The sequence below is a fragment of the Cupressus sempervirens genome, chromosome 7, assembly GCF_028749045.1.
Source record: "Cupressus sempervirens isolate cs-2001-9-10 chromosome 7, ASM2874904v1, whole genome shotgun sequence".
NCBI lineage: Eukaryota > Viridiplantae > Streptophyta > Pinopsida > Cupressales > Cupressaceae > Cupressus > Cupressus sempervirens.
The window spans coordinates 215,095,598-215,121,142 of record NC_143124.1 but is presented as its reverse complement, the minus strand read 5'-3'; the positions used below and the strand labels follow the sequence as shown (position 1 = coordinate 215,121,142).

Here is a 25,545-nt window from a genome sequence, read left to right as displayed (position 1 = left end):
ATGTATAGTTTCAAGGAAATGAATACATATGAGCAACAATTTCACTAGTTTTGTTCTAGTTCTTGTCTCCTGTCTCAACAATCTGTAAGTCTTATGTGGTTTTGGAACAAAGATTTGAGACCCATTTGCATCCCTTTCAGGTTGTATGTTTGATGTATTTTTCTATTGGACCAAAGGGCCAAGTAAATGCTCGATATGTTTAAACAAGGTTACTGGTTGTTTGAGAAGGATATTTCGTGAGAATGAGACCTGAATGAACACTGATGTCTGAATCACAAGGTGGTTGGATAGATCTGATGTCTGGGTATATGAGATACGTCCTGATGTCACAGATGTATGTTTTGAATTCATGGAATTGCCCAATGGATTAGGCACTGATCAGTTATAGGATCACTAGTTATACTGTTGCATATTTGAGGTTTTGTTGAATCAACATCTTTAATCAAATGAATTTCCCTTTCATGTTGAAGAGCCATAAACAAAATGCCCTCACTCAGCTTATGAATTTCATTGTTTTGCATCTAGCTGATCTGGGGGATACTTTCGTCAAAATTGAAGTATCTCCAAAACTCCAATAATCAGCATCATGTTAAAATTCTCGAAATTCTAAATTCAATGCAATTTGAATGGACAAAAACGGAGTCCATATGCAAAAGTTATGGTCAGTCAAAGGTTGGTCAAACCGAAAATGAAGGTCATAAAAAAGATGAAAAAATAATCATCTCCAAAGTGGTCAACAATGGATTTCAAAATAAAGAGCTCGTCGAGAGCTTTCTGACGGTGTTTGTTTCATCAAAAACGGAGCCCGTACGTGGAAGTTATGCCATTTTGAAGTTCAAAGTAAGAGATGAATATAGTTGATGTCATCATGACGTCAGCAAAATGGGAAAATAGTAAAAAAAGAGAGTTCATGGTCGGATTTGAACTCGTGACCCTTTACCTTTAAAATTTATGCTTCAACCACTACACCAAGCATAGATAAATGCTATCCAACGCCAATTTTGAATAGGGAAGGCCATGCCGCTGGCGGGGTTGGAACCGCCGACCCGGCATGCAATAAAATTCAGTTGGCCGTTGCGCCATTTGGGTGGTTGATGATTGATCAACGCGATATCATATTTAAACTTAGTATTATTCTGCCTAACCTTAGTAAAATAAGGTTATTATTTATTTTTGACCCCAAAATTGACATGGAGAGAAATCTGTCAAAAATGGCTAACAGGTTATTCCAAGAGGGGAATTAATTGAAGGGGTTATTTTTGTAAATTTTGTTATAGCCTTATTTTGGCTAATTTCATGTATAAAAAGGGGGTTTAGGAGACTCTTGGAGGCATTGAGAAAAAGGAGAGAACGTCGAAGTGCTGAGAGCAAGGGAGATTTTTGAAGTGTTTATTCCTGTACTTTGAAACAGCGTGATGTTGTTGTACTTCAAAGGAATGACTTTGTAAAAATTTGTACCTAATTTTTGGAGATAATCGGATCGGTCCCCCTATTGGAGCTGGACCCGGAGACGTAGTCCATACGGATGAACTCCGAGATCAAATTGTTTGCGTCTTCTTTCTCTCACTGTCTCTTTTATCAGATTAATCTTGTTGTTCTCTTATTTCATTTACATTAATTTGATTCATTAAAAGTTTAAAATTAATTCTATGTAATCAATTAGCATTCCTCTGTAATAGTCCTAGATCCTAATCAGATCACTAGCTACCGTAGATATATGTTATTTCATAAGTTATTAGGAGAAATAAGGGTTTCTATCTACTTTGTATTAGATTTAGTGTATGCTTTGATAACTAGTACCATATAAGGAATCTATAGGTTCACCCGCCTAGGTTTTGCAGAGCCTGAAGTGTAGAAGGAGTATAGCCTTATAGTTGGCCTGGTGTCTGAATGGATGTGTTGATAATGAGAGTTAACTGCCCCTAGATGCATCTTGCTCTCATCAGGGTAATTGGAAATGGGTAACATTTTCAAACACCAACACATACAATCCTTTTGTCTTAAAAACACTTTTCTCCTCATCACCTTCTCTTATACGAATTTGATGGTACCCACTCTTAGATCTATCTTTGTGAAATACTCAGCTCCACTCAAACAATCTATAATATCTTTCATCCTTGGTAATAGAAATTTTTACTTGACTGTGATCTTTTTGATAGCATAAGAATATGTGCACGTCCTCCATTCTCCATTCTTCTTTGGTGCTAATATGATTGGTACATCACATAGACTCAAACTATCTCAAATCAACCCCTTCTACAATAGCTCATGAACTTGTTTGTTCAAATATTCACTTTCTATTGGTGCCATTCTATGTGCTACCTTGTTTGGAAAATTGGTTCCTAGAACCAAATCCATCTAATGACTAATTTTCCTCATTAGGGGAAATTCATCAAGTACATTATCTAACACAATATCAAAAAACTCTCCCAACATATTTGCAACTTCTGTAGGTACCTCCTCTACTTCTTATTTATTGTCTATTGGAATTATAGAGAAACACATATGCTCACACTTCATAAATTTGAGAAACTCTTTCTGATCAAAAAAACATATTTTGACAACACTACAGACCTTTTCTTCTTTCTCCTTCAATGGCTTCAACTTATGCTTCACTCCATCCTTGGTCAAAGTGTAGGTATTTGCTTGTCCATCATGTACAACATGCTTGATAAGTTGCCATGGCCTATCTAGCAACATATGCCATATATTCATAGATATGATATCACATAGTACCTCATCTTGGTAGCTTCCAATCTTGAACTTTACTAAGCACTACTCATTGACCATGATCTTGTGGTCATCTTGCACCCAAGAAATATGGTATGGATGTGGGTGTTTCTGTCTCTTCAACTTCAACTTTGTGACCTTCATTTATGACACTAGGTTGAGTACTTCCACCATCAATGAGCACATCACAACACTTATCTTCATATCTGCACCTTGTACAAAACAAGCTCCTTCTTTGATTAGGTTCATTCTCACCACTCAATAGTTGATGAAGGGTGCTTCCCTTAATACCATAAACACATAGACAAAGAAACAACAACATATGCAAGAACAAAATATGGAATTTTTATTATTTTTGTAAATGTGGAATTATAGAATTCACAAGTACAATATGCTAACCCACATGGGCACCTTGATTACAGTAATCTACAAGACTAAACTATAAACTACCACCCAAAGTTGTCTTAGACAATGTTTGGGCCTTTCTTAAATAGGTAATTTTATGTCACTTGAGAAGGTTCTAGATAGTCAAACTTAATACTTAGGGCCAAAAGACCCTAACAATACATATAGAGTCAGCCAAATACATCTTTGACAATTATTTTAGAAATTTTAGTTAGCCCAACTTTGTAAGGCCATAACTCTCAAACTATTTCTTTAATTGGCTATTATAACCACTTTTTAGAAATGAAAAATCTTTATCTATAGTCTTATAATGGTACAAGTGCCCTTTTGCCAAGTTTTCAGACCTCATCTAGGGCCTCTAAGGCCTTCAAAACTAAGTTCATAGATTTTTCTCCAAAATTTTACACCAAAAATCTGAAATAACTTCTCTAATACTTAAGTTGGAGCAATAAGATTTTTATGGTAGGCTTATAATTCTAAAATGAACCTTCAGGTAGAAAATGAGAACATTCCAATCTTATATGACAAACTTACTAAAAATAGCAAGTTCCCAGAAATAGGTACCCCCTTGTCTACTAGTCCTTATTAAAATAGAAAAGACTAAAAAATAAAAATATTTCTTTTGGGTGATGCAAGATTTCTCTTATACCCAGGATGCTCTTGCATCATTAGAGATCTTCTTTGGGATGATGTTCATAATCTTGTCTTTGGCTTCTTTTAGCTGCCCTCCAATATCTTTGGAGGTGAAGAGATTACTATAAAATTTAGTGAAGGCTAGAAGAATATCATCTTGAGAAGTGATATTATTATTACCCTCGCAAATAACTTCAATTATCTCCTTAGCTTTATTTTTCTTTAGGGTATTGAAGAAATTTTTTGAACCCTTGTATCGAAGGATCAACCAATTGATCTTGGAGCATTTCCTAGCTCTAGCCACCTTTCCCTATTGAATCCTCCTAAGCATATCTCTGGTGGAAGAAAGGACCTCAAGAACATCAAGATTTCTAGGTTTTCTCTATAACTTTGACTCCACATCTTGTAAAAAATCAAACAATTCCCCCTCCACTCTCCTAGCGTCCTTGGCTTTCTTCTTTCCTACAACTTTAAACATATTCTATTAGGTCTTGGTATTTTTGACCCAAGTCTCTATATATTTACCATCATTAACCCCCTGATTATTAAACCAATTAATAATACTAGTAGCTACCATAAATACATCACCCTTAAGAAGAGAAGTGTTAAGGAAAAGGCATTGGACTTCTTGGTTTGATTTTGTGCTCTTATCAATCCTCAAAAAGGAAGAAACAATTGGATGGTGATTAGAGAGTGTATAGAGAATCACTTGGACTCTAGATCATCCACCAATTTTAAGACAGCTAAAGGCATCCTTATTGACATAAAACCTATCTATTCTAGAGTATATCATGTTATTTCCCTTCTTGAAATTATACTAGGTATACCAAATACTCATATTCTGCCCTTTCTTGCCTTCAAGTGGATCAAGCAACCTAAGTTATGTCAACATTCTAATCCTGTAGAGTTGTTGATTTCCTTTAAAATTAAAGGAAACTCCAAAAATGTTTTCTTATCTAGAGGAAATCATGTTAAAATATCCCCCAATAATCCAAGGGATGTGAGGTAATCTAGTGATCCATTTCCATAGATAAACTTTCTCTCTAACCTCATTAGGGGCATAAATTGAGCACAATCCAAAAGTAAGGTCTTTATCCTAAATGGTTAACCAAATGGCTCTCTAGCATGGGGAAGTTCTCTATTCCTTGACACATTTAGACCACTTGAGCCCAAATAAGATAGAATTTCACTCCTTCCCCTTTTGATGTGAGGTGGATAAGTGTTTAGCATCCTTCTAGATGCATTTCAAGGCAAGGTCTAGATAAAAGCCAACTGCCTTCACCTCTTGAATCATAAGAAAGTCAACCTCTTTTATGGATCTCAATAGTCTCTTAACTATATAATTATTTTCATGGGACTCAAGACCCCTTACATTTCATGTAGTTCATTGATTAATCCTTTATCCAACATCCAATAGAGCTCGACTGATCTTGAAGAAGTCAGGTAGATAAACCTCACAAGGTTTGATATTTTTTTTGGGGATTTCCCACCAAGGGTCTAGCCCTCTTTTATTTAACAAATGGATCTTCATTTTCAATGTAATCCTTAGGCCTACTAGACCCCCTAAATCTCCTCTTGTGAGGAATACCCTATGCAGCAAAAACAAAACCTTCTACCTCACCTGCAGATCCTTACATCTACATATTAGAGACATTATCCCTTTATCTACAGACACCTCTCTCCTCACTAACTGAAATCACTACATCTTCCTCAATCATCTTCATTGAAAAAGGGAGAGTTAGTGTGGGCCCCCTCTTAGGTAGATAGTCCAAAATTTTAGGGGGGAGGTAAGGGTGGAGGAGCTAGAATAAAAGTGACTTCAAATCCCAAAATTTTGTTATCTTCTTAAGTATCATAGCTAACTTTTAGCCCATTAGGCTGATCTAGAAAAAAACTCTTCCCTCCCTCCACTTTATCTATATCATAGGGTAGCACCATCTCCACCTTCTCTACTAAGAAGGGTGTGGGTGAGGTAGAATCAAGGTTAGAGTTAATAGGGGTATCTAGCCCAAAATCCAAAATAGAGGGCTTTCTCCTCATGTAGGGTTTCCTTTTAATGGCCTCCTCTTTGTTTTTTGTTTTCTCTATCACAATTTGTTGGGCATTTATTCTTATGTGCCTAGGTTTTTCCTTATTTCTAAGGAGACCAAAACCAATACTTTGAATGTTAGGAAAGGAATCAAATATCTCAAGGGTGAGGTCTCCAATCTTAAGAGGAGGTGTCATTTTATCAAAGGCACCTTTAAACTTGTCCAAAGTTTTTTTTCATGTTTTGATTAGATTCCAAATGAGTCCTTGGGACTAGGAGTATATCAACACGATTCTTGATCCTCTCCCAAAAAATTCTAGGCTCAACAAAAGGGTTAAAGATAATTGGCTCTTTAGGATTAACACAAGGGGAAGGCCAAAATCATTTTTAATCAGAGGTCAATTTCAATGTTGGTGATCCTCCCTCATGCACAAAAAACATGCATAAGGGCCTCCTAGGGAAGTGACAGGGCATCAAATTGGGGACCCATCAAGGTCAAACAAGATATTTTGTGGCATAGATGAATTAGCATTTAGAGCTATCAAGACCCAAGCATCAGTGTTAGGAATCAACATTTTAGATCTATCAAGCTTCAAGAGTTTTTGAAGAGGCATGAGGGATTGCGGGATAAAGTTCCACAACAAGGGTGGGAGATTATTAATTGTAATCCATCTAGGGAAGTAATCAAAAGATTTTCTTTACTAGTAACCTCCTTTGACCAAGGAATGGAACTAAAATTATAGTTTCCCACTTTCTAGAAGCATCTCTCTATGACCAATTTTAGGGATTTGGCATCACAAAAAAAGATAATAAATGAACCCTTTTGTATCATCCTACTATATGGAAAAAAGAGTCCAAATCTCCCTTCTCATATTCTATTCAACCAATAAATTAAGAATTATGGGATGGAAGGCTGGAGACATCATCAACAAAAAATAATATAGCACAATTACATAGTTTGATTTCCTCATGTTTAATAGAAACAAACATTTGGGAATTAGGGCATACCAAAAAATCTACTGGCAAGGGTCCCTTACCACTATTCCCTTCTTCCACAATAATGACCAATGGAGAGCACTCTGTTTTGATGAACCAGGCTCCCTCTAAGAGTACTAGGGTCCCCTCAACAGCTTGTTTGAATGTCCTAACTATTGACACAACACTTTTACCTTTTTCATCTTCCATGCCAAGATTCCTTGAACCAAGACCTTGTACTAGAATGATAGGGTTACAAAAATATTTATCTACTTTAGAAAAACTTAGAACAACTATAGTTTTGGCATCTTCAGGTCTCTAATTCTCATTTTTTGACATCTTGTCCTTGCTTAGAGAGGTAGACACCATCAATGCAATACTAAAAACCTTCGTACAAGTCAAGTTGGCTGTGCATGTCATTGTTATGCTTGCCTATGGATAAAGTAATATCCAAATTTATTATTATCTTGTTTGATTTATTTTTTAAATCATCATATTACCTAACATAATGGATTATAATTAGTTATATTTGCTTCCTAATAATAAGAAATAGCCATTTAAAATTGATATTCCATTCATGTTGTAATTACTTTCACAATAACTATTTAAATACTTTTAAATATACAAACATTTAGGTTTATAAGATTTGATAAAATAGGTCATTTCATTTATTTGTGATTCTCTAGACTACTTGACAAAATTAAATTAGTAGTCTACTAACTAAGCTTCTTTCGAGAATTATCCTACAAGATTTTTCTTTGTAATATCTTTATACTCATTTTCCAATGCATCACAAAAATCTCTTTTTCATTCATCCCAAATCTTGAAAGTCTTTATTTCTAATGAATCATTATGCAATTTATAAAGATGGTGTATGATGGGTAAATTTATAGCAAGATAAGAGAAAAATTAATGATCAATATTTATATAGATAACTACATTACCTACATTTCTCTTAATCAACAAGATTGCCTACACCCACCTCAATAATATAAAGGTATCATCTTGCTATTGATCTTTAGGTCTTCAAGAAAATGTTAACACCAACAAACATATTGTGCATGATCAAACTAATTCTTAGCATGCCTCATTAAATTTTAGTTAATAAATGCATAATTTTTTGATCTGAACTCTTAAATATATAAACTTTGATCTATATCTTCCTATTGGTGTAATCATTGCACCTTGTTAATGTGTAATTTCTAGTTTAAAGTATCTTAAAATCTAACTAATCAGAGTTCATCTTTAATGTCTATGAGGCCAAACATTCTATCAGACTTAGGTATAGCTAGCAAACAAAAACAAAAAAGTGAAGTTTAAAATAGAAGGCTCTCACAAACTATATTTATTTTTCCTTTGACAACTTGGATCATCTAACATACATTTCAATTACAAAATTTGCAACCCTTACAATTTTTCTAACTTTCTTCAAATAGATTAAAGTCTTCAAGTTTGGCATAACAATGTGCTTGATTTGAATATCCTTGTACCTAAGAACTTTATGATGTAATTTCATATTGTGTCCACCACTTATTGAGTGCAATAAGATCTTATTATCTCTACCCACTCTTATTTACATATCCTGCATCTTCTAGCTTCACATATAAGATCTTCACATATCATATGGTGTAGTCTAATTCCTAGCATGTCAATTCCCATTTTTTTCCCCATTCTTATTTAATTCTTTTGAGTATGATAATGCATGTGGTTAAAAAGTTTTATTTGGTACACATTTTCCCTCCCAAGATGTCAAGTCTTCATGTTTTCTTTAAAATCAACTTCAGCATAATATTTTGTTTCTTTTTCTTATGGTTGGTTGGTTTAATCATTTAAAAAAATTTAAGATTAAACATCAACAAACACAAGCACATTTCTAGCTGGGGACTCTAATTGCTCAAATCTTTGTATAAAGGAAGTATATGCTAAGAGCTTTTGATAAAGATAAATATCATATAGATGTAATGTAAATGTAGAGAAAGATGGTAGTGGTTAAACACATTTATTGAGAGTCCAAAGAAAAATAAACATAAGAAAAGAATAATTGTCTCAGATATATGTAGAAGAATAATAGGAAGTGTGGAGGGGTAGAGAATTTGTTTTATTACTATTCATTTTGTGTTCATCTAATTTTCCAATTATCAATTAGAAATAAAACAAAAAATTATAATTAATTTCAGTCTACTAATAAATTTGACATATATTAGTAGATTCCCACTTATACCCTAAATACAATTAATATTAATTGGAGGAGTTGTGCAACTTTATATGTATTCCCACTTATTCCATGAAGGGCTCTTGTTGCTAATCTATGATTTTTTTAAGGTTAGGTCTATGGAGAAACAAATTAAGAATAGGAAGGTAGGGAAGAAGGGTATAGATGATTTGAATGAGTTAGGAGAGGACTATACTTCTTTAGATACTAAGGATAGCCAAGAGATGCACTTGGACATGGAGGAGTATGCTATCCCATAGTACAATATTGGTAAAAAAAAAGTATCAAAATGGAGAGAAATGAGAAAATAGTGAATATTGAACCTAAATAGGGCTTTGATATTTCATCCAACAAGGACTATAATGAAAGGGTAGAGGGTATGGACACAGAGGGTGACAACACTGTTAGAGATGAGGAGATCAATCTCAAAGAAGGGGAGGACAAAAAGAGGATGAGTGGTAAGAGAAACATTACCTTTAAGATGCCAGCCAATAGAGAGGAGGATTTTGAGGTCAAGACTTTTAGGGGTGGTAAAAGAGGGAGAGATTCTGAACCTAATGAGGAAAATTAGGAGGTGGGGAAGGATAGTGATGAGTATGATAAGAAGCAGGGGTGTGGGGAAGAGCACGAGTAGGATTGTGAGGAATAGGGATCCAACCATTAAAAATGCATGATTACGGGAAAAGATAGAAATGTGGTGTGGAGGAATTTTGATATTATTTTTGCAAGGATGGGGATCCATAGAGAAATTATTAGAACAATGGTCAAGGAGAATAAAGAGGGCAAAGTTAAAATGGAGGATCTTGTTGTTTGGTGGACATAGCCTAGGGATTGGGTGAACCACATTATGTCTTGGTGTCTTGTGTTCTTTTTTGTGTGATCTATTGTTTTCTAATATTGTTTATATTTGCATGGAATTGCTATTTCTATCCATGGTTTATTCCTAATAGAGCTGATTGACCCAAATCTTGTTATCTTAAGTGATATCACAAAGGAAAAACCTCAAATGGATGTGCTTAATAATGCAAAAAATAGTGTGGTGGACAATTATAGAACCACCAAATGGATTTTCCATGAAATTTAGGAGCTCAAATATAGAGTGAGCAATTTGGAAAGGGAGAACTATAGCCTATAAAATAGGAAAACAAAGGAGGAAAAGGACATGAACAACAAAGTGGAGGAAGAGAAGAGTAGGGTTCAAACCAAGGAGGGCTCTATGCAAAACATTATAGAGAAAAGCTAAAACATCCTCAAAGAGGATAATGATAATATTAAGGTGCTCATCAACAAAATTGAAAAACATAGGATCAAACAAAAACATGACCATTCTCCTAACAGCGCCAAAGAAATGTCTCCTGAGGATGGCTTGAGGAAAAGAACTAGATCCAACACAAAGAAGAAGGATATCCAAGAACCTGAGAACTAGATCTATCTGATATGAAAGAGGCATGGAAGAATGTCTGAACTATAAATTCAAGCTACAAAAATACTTAGAGAAATAACCTAAGCAGCCTTCCTAGCTTTTGGGCCTCTCCTGGTTTTTTGTTCTACTCCCTTGTTTTTATCTAGTTTATATCTTGTTTCCCTAAGGGGGGCTATTTTAGAATGTTTCTTTTAGTTTGTCTAATACTTTAAGCATTTTATCTAAGTTTCACTTTTAGTAGTGTAAGGATTTCAGGGCCCCATTAAAACATATTTTCCTTAATCAAAAACTTTATATGTATCCATAATACACAACTATTGGGACATTTATTCTAGAGTATTGACAATGTTTAGGGTTGTTGTAGTGCACAATTATTGGGGAATCTTTAAGTATGTATTAGGCACCATATTAAAATGACCACTATTTAACACTTTTACACAAAATATATATATATAGTATGCATCATTACAAGTTATAGAATAGAACAATAGCTATGAGTAGCTAACTGAAATATAAAATCAACAAAAATAAATCATTAAAATAAGATGTACCATTTAAGATCTATTGGTGCACAAATTAACTATAGAAGTTATTGTTAAACTTCTCCTAAAAGAATTTTAAGAACTACATTCACTTTGTACAAGAGAGATTTCCATTTCATTGGCTTAACTAGGTATAATAATTGAATATTTTATCGACCATCAATCTAGGTGAATCTCAATCATTAAAGATATCAATAGCCAAGGTCAATTACAATTCTATAAAATATTGCTTACCCAGTTTTGTAGTCATTAATGTCATAATACAAACTGCAATATTAACTACTATCACATATACTAAATTTAGTTTGATAATTAAACATGATACTTGATACATTTAGTTCAATAATGATGCTCTGTAGTTGACATATGATTCATAAATAGTTGCATGCATGAAACTTTTAGTAGCACATTGCATTGACATGGAAATATGGAACATTCAATAATATTTAATTTTTCATTTAATACAATAAGGAGTATGGCACTCCACGTGTATAGTGAGTCCTCTGTAATTTTCGGCACACTACGAGACTTGTACCAACTAATGTTCCAACTAATCCAACTAAGGAAGCATTATCTTTGTTGTTACTACATCTTGTGATATAATGAATTTATAAGTTACAACCCAAAGTAGGATATTTTTCTTTAGTCACAATCATAAAATCTCAAAGGATTTGATCAATATGCCTTAATTAGTTTTAAGTTTGAGGCAGAGGTAACAGACAAGTTGAAATTATTAATCACTTGAATCAAAGACAAAGAAGATGAGCTCATAACTGATTGATACATGGAATTTTGGGGCTTGGTATAGACCATGTAATGAATAAGATAAGCTTGATAAATCATATGCCACAATCCTAACAAGGGCTTCCTTATAGTGACTTGCTAGAAACAAACATATTATAAAATTAATAACCTATAACGCAAGAGCATGGATCAAATTAATGAATAAATCTTGTATCAAAACTACCTTGAATTGTCTATAGATAGACCATGGAACATATATAATGCAAATATGTCATAGCATTTAATGAGCCTTTGACATGTCGTAATTGTTATGTAGGAAAATGCTTGTCATTATTTAGGGCAAGGAATATATAATACAAATATGCAATATCATTTAATGAGCTTTTGACATATTGTAATTGTTATGTAGGAAAGTGTTTGTCATTATTTATAGCAGAGAAAATATATAATGCAACTATGCGATAATGTAAGCTTGGATTACACAATCTTTCTCAGTATTTTCCTAGGCTATGAAAAAGTTGGGAACTTTGTCACTCTAATGGGATTGTATTGTTGAGTTTTGTGGGTTTGATTGTGTCAAACTAGTAGGGATGCTCCATTGTGTGATGTTGGACACCCCAATGTTATGTTATAAGATCTTGTTTTGAGTAGAATGTACAATTGGTCTAGGTCCATGTAGGTCTTTGGTCTTGAACAATTGTGGGCAATCATTCCTCTAGTGGAAATGCTAGGAAATTGTCATGTAGACCATCTTTGTATAATTTGTTGGTTCCATAGGGTTTTTGATTCAGATGCAAATTGTAGACTATACAAGCAATCGTGGTAGAGCAGTTCTTGTACACAATTGGCATTAATTTGGGGCATGTGGAGCATGTTTTCCAACTACATTTTTCCTATTCCTTCTAGGAGATTGGTGTATTATAGTTTTGATTGTATCAAGGCTAGTTGGAATCATACCTTGGTATCTAATATATTTCTAGTTGATTGCAAGTTGCTCTATAGGTTACCATTTTGAGGTATGTAGATCTTTGTAGAGGTGACTAAAATTCCACATTGGTAGTGTCTAGTATGTTATTTGTCTCTTTTTTTGTAGGGTATGTTGTGCTATTATTCTTACAAATATCTCTTTTTGGTTGACATTGTAGAGGTTCCAAGCAATCACTAGTCATAATTATCCTCCTTTGCAACATATCTACACAATTAAACATGGTGACCCATTAGCAAGGATTTTGCACTGTTGTTAGATAAATTACTCAATAGTTAGGTAACTCATTTTTAAACATGAATAAGAAAAAGAAACTTTAGCTATATGCAACTTACACAATAATAAATTTGCATAGCTTAACCTCATTCTTTTGTGGTATGTGCTTTGTATATACCCATCATGGTGAGTGTCAAGTTGTCAATTCACCGACTGAATAATCATTTAGAATCTATGTATTGCTCATTAATTGATAGGAATGAAAAATAAATCTATGTAAACAAGTCCATAATATACATGTATATATGTTCATCTATAGGCTACATGTTCATAGTTTGTAGAATCTAAAAATGAAAATTGGTCCTTGTTGACAAAGTGCCTCATTGAGCATCAACTATAATCTATACAAGAACATGTTATTTTCTAAAAAAGAGAAAAAAAACTAGACATATATAGAACTATTATTCAAGATGATAATTAAAACAACATAAAATCCAATTTAGATAGGCCTTTACAAATGGTTGGAGGGAAACCATTACTTTAGTTAAAGATTTACGACACTGAAAAAATAAATCAATCTTTAAGTTGATAATGAAGAAGAGAATGAGATGAAAGAAATTTCTACTCCAATTCATATTCAAGATTAGTTAGGCCTTTAAGAATCTAGTTTTCTTTAATCATATGGCTAGAAATCTAGAGCTTTGCAACATTGATTAATTAAATAAACTTGTTCTATGTGATATAGTAGGTCAGGAATTTGTTTCTAGTTTGGGCCTCAATCCAACTTGGTTGTTTTCCACCCTGAGCTTTGTAAGGAGATATTGTCCACTAAATTTTGTAGCTTTATAAGGGCCACAAAGGGCCCTCTTACAAGAAAATTGGTTGTACAAGGACTTGTGGAATTGATAGTTGAGAAATAGACTCATGTCAAGAAAATCATCAATCATGCTTTCCATATGGATCTCTTGAAGGCAAGGCATCGAGTGTGAGTATTCATCTTTTAGAGATAAATCACTCGAGTTATGACTTATAATTGATAACACTCTTAGGTACTTTAAGAGGGTTTATTCATACTCTAGAGTATGTAGAATCTATAGCTTACTGTTATATTGTTATAGTTTACTTGGTTTTATGATGTTTGAAAGAAAGAAGTAGGGGAGATACAATGATAAAATTAATGGAAGCCTAATTAAAGAGGAAAACTAATGAATGAAAGAGTTTCTACTTTTATGGTCATGAAACCACAACTGTACTTGTGACATAGTGTGTAATATTGGTATGCATGTATCAAGGTTGACAAGGGAGACATCAGAAAGAGGTGTTAGATGTATATAGGATGAACAATAATCCAAATGTAGTTAGTTTAGGTCACTTCAAAATTGCAAGTAATAGCTAACACTTTCCCAAATTTCCATGTGAATACAATAAATTATATGGAAACTTGTAAAATAACTATGAAATCCACTCAAAAATAGACTGTGGAAATCTAAATTGAATTAGAGCATTAAAATCCCTATTAGGATTAATCATAGACACAAATAAAAATTACATGCAAATATAAACAATATCATAAAATAATAGATTGCATAGAAGAGAACACAAGAGACCAAGATTTAACGTGGTTCACCCAATCCCTAGGCTACATCCACCAAACAACAATTCCAATATTATTACAATCTAGTGATTACAACTTGATTACAATCTATAATCGCTTACTACTCAATATAGCTACAAGAAACAATTTTCACATCACACATTACTAATTTAGGGTTATAACTAATTATTACAGATAGGCCTAAAATCTTGATTAAATAGGGACCAAAAGAATTATGAAGTATGTATAGTACTGATGCAAGACTATCTTGGGTGTAAAAGCAATCTTGCATCACCCAAAAGAATTTTATTTTCAATCTTTTCTATTTTAATAAGGACTAGCAGACAGGGTGGTTACTATTTATGGGAACTTTCTATTTTTAGTAAATTTTTCATATGAGCTTTGAATGTTCTCATTTTCTACTGGAAGGTTCATTTTAGAGTTATAAGCCTACCATTTAAATATCTCATTGCTCCAACTTAAGTATCAGAGAAGTTATTACAGATTTTCAGTGGAAAAATTTATAGAAAAACCTTTGAACTCAATGTTGGAGGCCTTAGAGTGCCCAGATAAGATCTAAAAACTCAACAAAAGGGCACTTGTGCCATATCAAGTTTGTAGATCAGCAACTGACATTTCTAAAAAGTGGTTATAATAGCCAATCGAAGAAATAGTTTGAGAGTTATGCCCTTTTGAAGTTGGGTTACCAAAAATTTCTAAAATAATTTGTCAAAAATATATTTAGCTGACTCTATATATGTATTGTTAGGGTCTTTTGGCACTAGCTATTAAGTTTGAGCATCTTGAACCTTCTCGAGTGGCATACAATTGCCTATTTAAGAAAGGCTTGAACATTGTATAGGACAACTCTGGGTGGTAGTTCGCAGCTTAGTTTTGTAGATTAGTATAATTAAGGTGCCCATGTGGGTTAGCATATTGTACTTGTGAATTCTATAATTCCACATTTGAGGTGCAAATAAGAAGTCCATATTGTGTTCTCACATTTGTTGTTGTTTCTTGGTTTCTATTATGTGTTTATGGTATTAAAGGGAGCACCCTTCATCAAGTACTTCTTTGATCAGTCACCACAAACTAGCAATCTCCCACTTGGGGATTGATTAGGCTCCACACTAGAAAAAAATCTCCCACTTGGAGAAAAATCCTATAGCTATGCCACTACTTTGTGAGGCTCCCACTAGATCAAACCACCCTGGACTCTGTTGGTCTTTTATTCTATTCAGTCTAGAAGACCAATTGAAGTTGAAGAGGAGTTCAACTTCTCCCTTGTCACTACCTTTGTAAACATATCTATTAGATTGTCATCTATGTGTATCTAGTCCAACTTTAACTATCCATCATCCAAAACTAACCGAATGAAATGGTACTACAGGTGAATGTGTTTTGTCTTTGAATGCAGAGCTGAATTCTTTGCAAGATGAATGGAACTTTGACTATCTGCAAACAAATAATTATCCTTCTGAGGGTGTCCCAATTATTCTAGGAAGAACTAAATTCATATCATCTCCTTGGCTACCTTTGTAGAAGAAACATACTCTCCCTTTATAGTGGATAAAACATTAACCTTCTATAACCTGGAAACCTAGCCCACTGTTGCCCCACCAATAGTAAATACATAACTTTAGTACTCTGCCTAGTATCAATATCCCCTACCAAATTTGAGTCAACATATCCCTCTAACTCAATAATAAAGCCCCCAAATGTAAATGCTTATTGGATGTTCCTCTCAAATATCTGAGAATCTATTTAACTGTATTCCAATGCTCAATTCCTAGATGACTCATACACCTGCTAACGACTCTCACTGAATGTGCAATATCTAGCTTTGTACATACTATAACATACATCAAGATTCCTATAGCTCAAGCATAAGGTACCTTAGACATCATATCCTCCTCTTCTTGTGTCTTGGGACACATCTCCTTAATCAACTTCAAATGACTAGGTAAAGGTGTGCTGATAGCTTTAGCATTCTGTATAGAGAAACATTGCAACACCTTCACAATATAATTAGCCTGAGATAACGTCAACTTTCTATTCTTTCTATCTCGACAAATATTCATACCAAGAATTTATTTTGCTGCCCCCAAATCCTTCATAGAAAATGCATGTGCTACCTAGCATTTCAACCCCTTAATGTGATCCATGTTAGACCTAGCTACATGCATATCATTAACATATAAACATAAAATAATTTAGTTGTCATCATCCAACCTCTTAAAGTAAACACAATGATCTAAATGATACCTACTATATCCATGCTCATGCATAAAAGTGTCAAATTTTAGATACCATTACCGATGTTCTTGTTTCAAGCCATATAAACTTATGTTCAATCTACACACTAAGTTCTCCTTACCTTTGACCTCAAATCCCTATGGCTAAGCCATACACACACACACACACACACACACACACATCTTCATCCAAATCACTATGAAGGAAGGTTTTTTTAACATCGAGTTGCTCCAAATGCAAATCTTTAGTAGCCACAATACTTAATATAGTACAGATAGAAGTCATTTTAACAACATGAATGAATATCTCATCAAAATCAATGCCCATTTCTTGTACAAATCCTTTTACAACTAACCTGGCTTTAAATCTTTTCTTACCTCCATCCTCTTCTTTCAACTTGTAAATCCATTTATTCTGTAAAAGCCCTTTTATGTGCAGGCAACTTGTATAAATCCAATGTCTTATTTCTTAGCAAAGAGTCCATTTCATCTTTCATTGCAGACTCCCACTGAATCTTAGTATCCAACTACACAACTTCATCATAACATTTAGATTCACTAGCATCAGTAAGTAAAATATAGTACAAAGAAGGAGAAAATCTTTCTAAAAGTCTACTTGGCCTTGTTGACTATCTAACATGCACTATAGTGTGTGGTATTTTTTGTTTTGGTTGTTACACATCATGAAGAATTGTTGGAACATCATCTCTTGGAGTATCATCTAGCACTACATAATCATCTTCTTTCTTCTCATGTTGTTGCAACAAATCTTTGTACAACACTTTCTCATTGAATATGACATCCTTGATTATTACAATTTTATGATTTTCAAAATCCCAGAGCCTACAACCAAATTCATCACTTCCATATCCAACAAATATGCATTTCTTTGACTTAGCTTCTAGCTTGGTTCTATTTTCAAAATCTATATGAGAAAATGCTTCACAACTGAAGGTTTTGTGAAAAGAATAACACGCCTTCTTACCAGTCCATGCTTTCTTTGAAATACCACAACCCAAAGGAGTAGAGGGACCTCTATTGATCAAATATATAGTAGTACTAATGACCTCTACCCACATGTTTATGGGAAACACCACATGTAGCATCATTTTCCTTGCACGTCCTAGTATAGTCTTGTTCATGTGTTCAACTACTCCATTTTCTTGTGGAGTCCTTGGAAAAATTTTCTTTCTATGAATACCATTAGTGGAGCAATAATCTTCAAATTCAAGACTGCAATACTCACCACCATTATCAGATCTCAGACATTTTAATTTCTTACTAGTCTCATTTTGAACCAAGCATTTCCATTTCTTGAAAGTTTGAAATACATCAAATTTTTGTCTAAGGAAAGAAACCCATACTTTTCTAGTTGCATCATAAATAAATGTAACATAATAATGAGAGCCACCAAAGGAAGATACTTGAGCTGGTCCCCATACATTTGTATGCAAAATCTCTAATCTCTCACTTTTAGTTTCCTCCCCTGTCTTCACAAAGCTCACTCTACTTTTTTTTCCATAAACACAACTTTCACAAAAATCTATATTGACACATTTTAGACCTAGTAAAAATAGCTTTAAATTAATTACTTTCATACCTTTCTCACTCATGTGCCCAAGTCTATTGTGCCATAGTGCTATATCAGAATCTACATCAACTATTTGTTCTCTCTACTCAACTGCAACAATTGTTCCTAAACATTCATTTTTCTCTAAAATAATCAAAGTAGAAGGAACAATATGACTTATACAAATATAGAAGGTTCCTAATTCACACCTTTTGCTACTACAAGGGAACCTTTTGAAACCTTCCAATTTTTGTCTTTAAAAGTAACTACACAACCCTCATCATTGATTTTCTTTACTGAAACTAAATTCCTACTCAGCCTTGGAACATGTCTTACCTCATGTAGTAGCCAATGATTCCCATTATGCAAATTAATCTCAACTTTCCCCTTTCCAACAATCTAACATAGTTCATTATCCCCCAAATAAACAAGCCTAAAATCCCCTTGGACATGATCAATGAAATAACCTCTATGAGGTGTGATAGGCCAACACTAGGGCAAATAATAATAAATAATTAACAATTTATGATAGAATTTGGGTGGTCTATATGTGTCAATCTGAGAGCATAAGCCTGCAAAAGGTTTTTGAGCAATATGCTATCAAGAGGTGATAGTTGTGAGATGAGGGTTTATGAATGCATCTACAATGCATGCAAGTGAATCTATGAAAAGCCATGTAAATCCAAGCAATAGGAACTATCACTTCCTAGCGACGAGAACATTAGAAATAAAGCAAACTCAAAAACATCAATATATAGTAAGATAATATCAATAATGATTTAAAGTATTCACTAATCTGGAATATAAATCAACTAATCTAGAAATCAATAAAATGATGAAAACCTAAACATCTAATTTATTAGAACGTGTGAATGCATAATGAAACTGTTAACACTATATAGCAAACAAGCTATACTAAATAAAATAGTCATCATGCTTTACCAAAGAGTGGGCCCAAACTCCTCAGTTTTCATGATGAGTAGAGAAGACAAACTCTACACTACTATAACCATGTCAAAATAGATGTTGTTATTTATTGCAAAGTAGTATAGTTTAGACCTATGTCAAATAGTGTTTTCCTCCAGGATGTTGTAGATTACCAATTTGCCTCTCCTATATGCTTACACTACCTTTATATGTAGATCTTATAACAAGTTCTGAGCCATTTTGAAAGTACAAACAATAAGTAATACTTGGAAATAGAACAAAAATTTGTTGCATGCTAATAATAGGTAGCTTATTGCTGTCAAAACAACATTATCTTCACCATAAATCTTGCTTGCAGAAATGGAACCATGAAAAATGGATTAATATTACTTGTAGCAGCTACAACAGATGATATTATTTGAAGCCTCATTTCCATCCACCATTTTGAGCTATGGTTTTAAAAATTTTATTGTTGTAATAGAGTATAAATATGGAGCAAATCTAGCTGACAGTAATGTTGTTCATGTGATTCATGAACTACAATATTTTTTATTCATTTTCTAATAGCCATTTACTCCAAAATACTTAGGAATGGTTAATCTTTGGTCCAACTTTTTTCCCATCCTTTGGCACGTAACTCTCCTTCATATTCATGTCATATTTATGAAGTCTACAAAAAATATTATAGTTAATATGTACATTAAAACCTATACAGCTGGAAAATGCATCCTCGACCAGTCTTCAATGCCCTTTCCACATATTTACATAGGGTGGATGATATGTGCAACAAATGTATCTTATTTCAAATTTGATGGAGTTTTATATTGATGAAAGATCTACAAGAAGATGCATAGCAGGTGATAGGAAGAACATATTATCAACTTGTTAGATAAATACAATTTCATCTGTTTATTCACATATTCTATCTAATAACTGTATTAAATATTACTTATAAATACTAGATAATTTGCAACATAGAAGGAGAAAATGGAATATTAAAATAGATATTGAAATGAACATGAAGGTTTATATGAAAGGTAAAATATTGCATAATTTGGGACATAAATTGCTCTCATCAAGGTGTAGCATGAAATGAAGCACTAAAATCTAAAGCCCATGAATCATCAACACTTTCTAAAGACAAAAGCAAAGAATCCTCTTCAAATTTTTTACTTACCACATTTGCCTCATTGTTCCCTTCTGGTTTATCTCCTTCATTGTTCTTTTGAGTTCAACAATATTTCTTCTTATGCCCTAGTTTACCACAGTACTAGCAATCTCTTGGTCCTCTAGATTGAGACCTTTTCCCCTTTGACTTTCCTGATTTCCCACAATTTTTGGAATTATTTCCTCTCTCATTCATTCTACCCTTGCTTTATGCATTCAAAGCACTTCCTGTTGTAGATCCACCTAAGGTTTTCTTACAAGTTTCCTCACTCAAAATAATATTGATTGCATCATCATATTTTAGGGTATTAGATCCAAAAATAGAATTACTCACAACCATTACCAATCCATTCAAGCTTTCAGGAAAAGAACAAAAAATCAAGAGAGCCCTAATTTCTTCATCAACATTAATACTCACAGAAGATAACTAAATAGTAATAGTATTAAACTCATTTAAATGATCTACAATAGATCCACCTTCTACCATTTTTATATTAAATAAATGCTTCATGAGAAATACCTTATTTAAAGTGGAGGGATTTTCATACAATTTCACTAGGGTTTCCATCAGCTCTTTTGTTGTCTTCACTTTTGTAATGTTACTAATAGTGCTAGGCATAATTGAATGCTTCCAAGTGCCTTTTTGTCAAAAATCTCCTAGTCCTCATTTGTCAAAGTTCCCTGGTTCTTAGTTTTTCCTTCCAATGGCTTCCATAAATCCTTCTAATAGAGATAGTGCTCCATTTGCATCTTCCATAGCTGAAAGCTCTACCCATTAAACTTGTCAACCCTTAGCTTACCCTCATCTTCCATCACTCTCACTCAACCGTGAGACTTTCTTATAGAGGATAACTATAAAAATAACCTCACTCTGATACCACTTGCTAGGATAAACCATCGACATAAATAAAAATTACATGCAAATATAATCAATATCATAAAATAATAGATCACATAGAAGAGAACACAAGACACCAAGAATTAATGTGGTTCACCCAATCCCTGAACTACATCCACCAAACAAAAAGTCTAATATTATTAGGATCTAGTGATTACAACCTAATTACAATTTGGAATCCCTTACAACTCAATACCGCCACAAGAAGCAATTTTTGCATCACATTATGAAACAATCCCTAACCCTAAGATCTTTTTATACAAGTATTTTTACTACTTTAGGGTTATAATTAATTATTACACATTAGCCCAAAATCCTAATAAAATTATGAAGTATGTATAGTACTTCCTTGATCAGTCACCACAAACTAACAAATTTCAGTTCCACACAAGTAAATTGATCATTTCACAACATATATAAGTTGTCATGTAAATATAATAAGACACATAAATTGAAAAATAAAAGGCATATTAATCTAATTTGTATACTAATGAGCCAAATCATAAAGTATTTAGCTAAGAATCACTTTGCATATGATGAACCATAAAACCTAACAACATATGTAATTCATCACTTCCATTATAGACCTATCACAATAGTTCTATTGGAAAGTGTAAATTATGTCACATATTTTCATTAGTTATTATTACAAATATAGGAAATTGGATAGTTTTTAGGGAGACAACTATTGTACTTGAGGTGAAAATGTATAGTGTACTCAAATACCCAACAACTATATCATGCTACAATGTTAGGCTAGAAAGAGATCATCCTAAAGAAATTTAATGGTAGTGGGATTTGTGGAAGGCAATGTCAGGTTGCTTGTCTTAAATTAAATGCAACTATTCTTGGAGATTCTTCACCTCCCATATTGCTAAAATATAGGTAGTCCCTAAAATAGATGCATTAATCAAACTAGCTATCTTATTTGGAAGTAGTGTGGGATGGATGCAAATGGAATCTCTATAAATACTTTCCATTTCCAAAGCAATGGGTGTTCTTCATTGTGAACTAGTTGATAAATAACTATTTTGTGATCCTCAATTACTAAGAATATGATAGTATTGAGGAGCTATATGCAATAGTAAAATATTGATGGTTTTTATTGTTGCTTATAGTTTGAAATGAGAATTATTTTAGTTTTACCTGGGTGAGACTATCATCATGGATTTTGAAACCTAGAAGACCAATATAGGACTTGCTCCAAAATTGGGAACTTTTAAAGTTGATAATTCTAAATTATACCTTTCTTTTTCTATCTAAATGTGGTTGTTATATCTATTAGTTTTACAAGGTCTGAGCTGATATGGGAAACCCAAGTTGTGATCATAGACAAGTTGTGCATTCTAATGTAACTTGTGGTTCCTTGAAAGATAACATATTCTTCGTAATGGAGGGAAATCTTCTTTAAAAAAATCATTGTATGGTACCATGTGCAACACCTTACTATTAGTTTTTTAGTACATAATGGTCCAGAGCAACCTTTTTAATTTCCATAATGTATATTTTGGAATACTTTCATAGTTTAGCAATTGAAGTTTTCAAAATAGAGAGTAGAGGATTGAGAAATGTCTGTTCATTTTTTTAATAAAAAAATGTGATTACTCACAAAAAATAATATAACAATTATCTTAATATTTTCCACATTTTAGGCATCCATGAATATTTTCATTATTGAGGAGGGTATCAAGTTGAGGACACTTGTTCTTAGCTCATTTGTGAATAAATTGAGGATATTTTCTTGTGAAACATATCCTTGATTTTATGTCAAATAATTGATTCCTATTTATCTTTTTGATGATGGGGATGGAATTTTTATTTATCTTGTGGGTGTCACTTATTGGCCTATGCTTTCCTTTTATTTAGTGGGTGTCACTTAGCTAACATATACTTTCATTTGATGGGATAGTATTGGCAAAGCATATCATCAAGGATTCAAACCAAAAATAAATGATAACCTTTGACCAACAAAAAATGTTGAAAAGGTGTGCATGGATAGGAAGATTATCCAACTCATGCATAAGGAAGGATTTCCAAGTAATAACACATGGCAACAATAAAACTATATGTACTTGCATCTAGAGGAGAATTATTGATGAGAAAAGAAGTAGAGGTGGTAGATTGTCGTAGCATGCATTGCTTTGTTAAAAATATCAATCTTAAAAAGAGAGGATAGGAGGATTTTACTACACAAAGTTTTATTGATAAAAACCATTTGGAGGAGAGGGCTAAATTCTAGGGCACTTATATTCTAAAGCAATTGATAGATGAAAAGCTCTTATTTATTATTAAATGGTAATATTAAAGAGTATTGATATTTAATTTGATGGACTAGTGAACTTAAAATTTGTGCATTTTCTAATTTAAAGTGAAAATGTTGTTAATAGGAAAAAAAAAAATAATAATTATTTTAATTATTTTTGAAATTAAGATGAAGCCAAAATGGGGGCTAACCCATTATAGAGAAAAATAGTTGTTTGAAGATTAGTTGGCAGACATTACCATAAAATTACCCAACCCAAATTTCAAAAACCCCCCCATAAGCATAACAGTAAGGTAAATACTACCAAAAACATTAAAAGTATTAACAATATACATAAACTTGGCCATCAAATACAAATTTACCAAATACTAGTCTAGCATAAAAAAACCTAACAATGCCCAAAGGCTTAGAGAGTAACTAACTAACATAAACAAAAAAAATAGAAAGAACACTAGTGGTAGGACTGATCATTGGTTCCTCGGGTTCTCCAATAGCAAGAAAAACTAGTAATTGGCCAGGAAGCCATATAGTGAATGAGTATCTCCACATCCTTTTCATTTGTGGCACCATCCTTGCTAGTCAACATGAGGTAGAGCATAGTGCTCATTGAGTGCATGACACACCAAGAAATTAGTAACCCTGTCAAATTTATTCTCCAAGTCCATGTTCCTTTTGATCATATGAACAATGGACCTTTATAACTTCACCTTCAAATTTTTCTACATTTTTTTCTCCATTTCCATCATGGCATCTTATTGTTGAGTGTTCTCTCTCCCTTGTGCCTTACCATTATCCTCCCCTTCACCCCTAGTAATCTTCATCTGGGTGTGGCTATTTAGATTACCCATCCTAACTAGCAAAGTGACTGTTCCTTGCTCCTCAACATTCTTAGATTTCCCAAAATTTGGGGTGATGGTATTAGTCTTGAAAGTATCTAAAACCTTAGAGGGAAAAGGACCATTTCGACCTTCCTCCATAACATCCTCATTTTTATCTCCACTCTCCACTTCTTCCTTGTCTTGTTCTTTGCAATTACGTCTAGTGGCCATGCATTTAGGTCTAAGGCCATAATTTTTCCCTAGGTTGTCGAACTTAGGCATAATCAAGGGATTTTTCTCTCTTAGCCTCTTACTTGACTATTTGATGCTCTTCCTAGAAGTGGTACTAGTTTTTTCAACATTAAGGATTTTAATTTTTTCCTTATTAATCTTCTTAGCCAAGGCAATGAGGTCCTCTTCAAGCTTGTGTTTAGTAGGGGGGCAAAAACTTTAGTAGGAATTTTTAGGGGTGATGGGCTAAGGCTCAAAATTTGAGGGTCAAGGCCTTTTGTAAAATTTAATAAGACAAAAAATCAAAGCTTGATGGTAAACATAGTAGGTTTTCCCCTCCTTGCATTTCTTCCTAATATTCCACACACAATCCTCAATAAAATGTAAGAAGAGAAAAGGGAAGGAAATATAATCTTTGTTCTAGAAGTGATTCATAATAGGAAAATGATAGTAATAATAGACATTAACCCTATCCTCCATAGTAACATAATGCATTATGACTTAGAAAACCATATCCCACATTTCAAGAATCTTTTCCCTTGCAAAACCACCATGGAAGGGGACAGGGCTTGTTTAGAGAAAAAGAAGTTCCTAAGGTTTGTCTTGTCCACCACTCTAGGTTGCTTCCACTAGAATTTTTCTTATATTGGTAGGCCAGTTGCATTAGCTATTAGCTCTTAAATGACCTCAAAGGAGATCCTATCAATTGTAACCCAACACTTTTTCTAGGGGATAATGAACTACCAAGTGACCATCTCATCATGGACCTCGATGCTTTCCATGAAAAGGATGAAAACTCCTTCCTTCAAATGAGAAAATGTCACTCTATCTTACCTAACAACCCTCTCAATTTTAGATGGATCAATTCTTGAATTAGCTCCCTCCATGACCTTGCCATCATCAAGGTCCACAACTAGATCTTCTTCCC

The 25,545-nt window shown here is 33.4% G+C and overlaps 1 pseudogene; it reads right to left on the bottom strand.

Moving 5' to 3' along the window:
- The window catches only part of LOC149546253 (heterogeneous nuclear ribonucleoprotein Q-like), a 56,112-nt pseudogene extending 31,495 nt beyond the window's left edge, over positions 1-24,617 (bottom strand).
- Between the last annotated feature and the right edge of the window lie 928 nt (positions 24,618-25,545).